Source organism: Chanos chanos, chromosome 11, assembly GCF_902362185.1.
Source record: "Chanos chanos chromosome 11, fChaCha1.1, whole genome shotgun sequence".
NCBI lineage: Eukaryota > Metazoa > Chordata > Actinopteri > Gonorynchiformes > Chanidae > Chanos > Chanos chanos.
In genome coordinates, this window is record NC_044505.1 from 880001 (window position 1) to 885000 (window position 5000).

At 39.6% G+C, this 5000-nt stretch overlaps 1 protein-coding gene across 1 annotated transcript in view; it reads right to left on the reverse strand.

The window, feature by feature from the left end:
• The window catches only part of LOC115824094 (alkaline ceramidase 2-like), a 14075-nt gene that overhangs the window by 4181 nt on the left and 4894 nt on the right, over positions 1-5000 (reverse strand). The window lies entirely within an intron of this gene.

Genomic DNA, 5000 nt, shown 5'->3' on the forward strand with positions numbered 1-5000 from the left:
TTAACCATCACAGTTAATACTACACTGACCACTAAAGCCAGTATTAACCATCACAGTTTATACTGCACTGACCACTAAAGCCAGTATTAACCATCACAGTTAATACTGCACTGACCACTAAAGCCAGTATAACCACTACAGTTAATACTGCACTGACCACTAAAGCCAGTATTAACCACTACAGTTAATACTACACTGACCACTAAAGCCAGTATAACCACTACAGTTAATACTACACTGACCACTAAAGCCAGTATTAACCATCACAGTTAATACTGCACTGACCACTAAAGCCAGTATTAACCACTACAGTTAATACTACACTGACCACTAAAGCCAGTATAACCACTACAGTTAATACTACACTGACCACTAAAGCCAGTATTAACCATCGCAGTTAATACTGCACTGACCACTAAAGCCAGTATTAACCATCACAGTTAATACTACACTGACCACTAAAGCCAGTATTAACCATCACAGTTTATACTGCACTGACCACTAAAGCCAGTATTAACCATCACAGTTAATACTGCACTGACCACTAAAGCCAGTATAACCACTACAGTTAATACTGCACTGACCACTAAAGCCAGTATTAACCACTACAGTTAATACTACACTGACCACTAAAGCCAGTATAACCACTACAGTTAATACTACACTGACCACTAAAGCCAGTATTAACCATCACAGTTAATACTGCACTGACCACTAAAGCCAGTATTAACCATCACAGTTAATACTGCACTGACCACTAAAGCCAGTATAACCACTACAGTTTATACTGCACTGACCACTAAAGCCAGTATTAACCATCACAGTTAATACTGCACTGACCACTAAAGCCAGTATAACCACTACAGTTAATACTGCACTGACCACTAAAGCCAGTATTAACCACTACAGTTAATACTACACTGACCACTAAAGCCAGTATTAACCATCACAGTTAATACTGCACTGACCACTAAAGCCAGTATAACCACTACAGTTTATACTGCACTGAACACTAAAGCCAGTATTAACCATCACAGTTTATACTGCACTGACCACTAAAGCCAGTATTAACCACTACAGTTAATACTACACTGACCACTAAAGCCAGTATAACCACTACAGTTAATACTGCACTGACCACTAAAGCCAGTATTAACCATCACAGTTAATACTGCACTGACCACTAAAGCCAGTATTAACCATTACAGTTAATACTACACTGACCACTAAAGTCAGTATAACCACTACAGTTAATACTGCACTGACCACTAAAGCCAGTATTAACCACTACAGTTTATACTGCACTGACCACTAAAGCCAGTATAACCACTACAGTTAATACTGCACTGACCACTAAAGCCAGTATTAACCACTACAGTTTATACTGCACTGACCACTAAAGCCAGTATTAACCATCACAGTTAATACTGCACTGACCACTAAAGCCAGTATAACCACTACAGTTAATACTGCACTGACCACTAAAGCCAGTATTAACCACTACAGTTAATACTGCACTGACCACTAAAGCCAGTATTAACCACTACAGTTTATACTGCACTGACCACTAAAGCCAGTATTAACCATTACAGTTTATACTGCACTGACCACTAAAGCCAGTATTAACCATCACAGTTAATACTGCACTGACCACTAAAGCCAGTATAACCACTACAGTTAATACTGCACTGACCACTAAAGCCAGTATTAACCATCACAGTTAATACTGCACTGACCACTAAAGCCAGTATAACCACTACAGTTAATACTACACTGACCACTAAAGCCAGTATAACCACTACAGTTAATACTACACTGACCACTAAAGCCAGTATTAACCATTACAGTTAATACTGCACTGACCACTAAAGCCAGTATTAACCATTACAGTTTATACTGCACTGACCACTAAAGCCAGTATAACCACTACAGTTAATACTGCACTGACCACTAAAGCCAGTATTAACCATCACAGTTAATACTGCACTGACCACTAAAGCCAGTATAACCACTACAGTTAATACTACACTGACCACTAAAGCCAGTATTAACCATCACAGTTTATACTGCACTGACCACTAAAGCCAGTATTAACCATCACAGTTTATACTGCACTGACCACTAAAGCCAGTATTAACCATCACAGTTTATACTGCACTGACCACTAAAGCCAGTATTAACCATCACAGTTTATACTGCACTGACCACTAAAGCCAGTATTAACCATCACAGTTAATACTACACTGACCACTAAAGCCAGTATTAACCATCACAGTTAATACTGCACTGACCACTAAAGCCAGTATTAACCACTACAGTTAATACTACACTGACCACTAAAGCCAGTATTAACCATCACAGTTAATACTGCACTGACCACTAAAGCCAGTATTAACCACTACAGTTAATACTACACTGACCACTAAAGCCAGTATTAACCATCACAGTTAATACTGCACTGACCACTAAAGCCAGTATTAACCACTACAGTTAATACTACACTGACCACTAAAGCCAGTATTAACCATCACAGTTAATACTGCACTGACCACTAAAGCCAGTATTAACCACTACAGTTTATACTGCACTGACCACTAAAGCCAGTATAACCACTACAGTTAATACTACACTGACCACTAAAGCCAGTATTAACCATTACAGTTAATACTGCACTGACCACTAAAGCCAGTATTAACCATCACAGTTTATACTGCACTGACCACTAAAGCCAGTATAACCACTACAGTTAATACTGCACTGACCACTAAAGCCAGTATTAACCATCACAGTTAATACTGCACTGACCACTAAAGCCAGTATTAACCATCACAGTTAATACTGCACTGACCACTAAAGCCAGTATTAACCATTACAGTTTATACTGCACTGACCACTAAAGCCAGTATAACCACTACAGTTAATACTACACTGACCACTAAAGCCAGTATTAACCATCACAGTTAATACTACACTGACCACTAAAGCCAGTATTAACCATCACAGTTTATACTGCACTGACCACTAAAGCCAGTATTAACCATTACAGTTTATACTGCACTGACCACTAAAGCCAGTATTAACCATCACTGTTAATACTGCACTGACCACTAAAGCCAGTATTACCCATCACTGTTAATACTGCACTGACCACTAAAGCCAGTATAACCACTACAGTTAATACTACACTGACCACTAAAGCCAGTATAACCACTACAGTTAATACTACACTGACCACTAAAGCCAGTATAACCACTACAGTTAATACTACACTGACCACTAAAGCCAGTATTAACCACTACAGTTAATACTGCACTGACCACTAAAGCCAGTATTAACCATCACAGTTAATACTGCACTGACCACTAAAGCCAGTATAACCACTACAGTTAATACTACACTGACCACTAAAGCCAGTATTAACCACTACAGTTAATACTGCACTGACCACTAAAGCCAGTATTAACCATCACAGTTAATACTGCACTGACCACTAAAGCCAGTATAACCACTACAGTTAATACTGCACTGACCACTAAAGCCAGTATTAACCATCACAGTTAATACTGCACTGACCACTAAAGCCAGTATTAACCACTACAGTTAATACTGCACTGACCACTAAAGCCAGTATTAACCATCACAGTTAATACTGCACTGACCACTAAAGCCAGTATAACCACTACAGTTAATACTGCACTGACCACTAAAGCCAGTATTAACCATCACAGTTAATACTGCACTGACCACTAAAGCCAGTATTAACCACTACAGTTAATACTGCACTGACCACTAAAGCCAGTATTAACCATCACAGTTAATACTGCACTGACCACTAAAGCCAGTATTAACCATCACAGTTAATACTGCACTGACCACTAAAGCCAGTATTAACCATCACAGTTAATACTGCACTGACCACTAAAGCCAGTATTAACCACTACAGTTTATACTGCACTGACCACTAAAGCCAGTATTAACCACTACAGTTAATACTACACTGACCACTAAAGCCAGTATTAACCATTACAGTTAATACTGCACTGACCACTAAAGCCAGTATTAACCATTACAGTTTATACTGCACTGACCACTAAAGCCAGTATTAACCATTACAGTTTATACTGCACTGACCACTAAAGCCAGTATTAACCATCACAGTTAATACTGCACTGACCACTAAAGCCAGTATTAACCATCACAGTTAATACTGCACTGACCACTAAAGCCAGTATTAACCACTACAGTTAATACTACACTGACCACTAAAGCCAGTATTAACCATTACAGTTAATACTGCACTGACCACTAAAGCCAGTATAACCACTACAGTTAATACTGCACTGACCACTAAAGCCAGTATAACCACTACAGTTAATACTACACTGACCACTAAAGCCAGTATTAACCATCACAGTTTATACTGCACTGACCACTAAAGCCAGTATTAATAAACTGAATGAGTCAGTCCTGTGCTGCTGTACCACTACATTAAAAAGACAAACTGAATGAGTCAGTCCTGTGCTCTTGTTGTTGTGTTGTCAGGGGTAAAATGATCTTTGTCTTGTTTAAATAGTATTACACAAACAAACACAAAACTGCATCATATCAAATGTCCCAAACTACTCCGAACAATAGCTAACAGTGAGGAGGACAAACATGTTTTCCCTGTCTGGCATCGCCATGGTAACAGAGGTGAAAGGGCAGTGGTATAAATGATTTGTCCCCAGTAAAAAGCTGAATGTAACAGCCCAGCACCATCAGAACCGGGTCCAGAGTACCACCTCAGTCCGACCATCATCCAGTCAGGCTGCTTATCAAGGGGGCGTGGTCAGGGCGGGGCACAGAGAGTGACTGACAGACGCGGTCATATGTTTTTCCAGCTTGAGGGATGAGCACACTTACATTTCAAACAATAGCTGAAGACCACAAAGAGTCAAGCCCCTGAGTGGAAGACATGTTGGAAATGACTACAGCAAACAGACACAGACAGAACACATTCA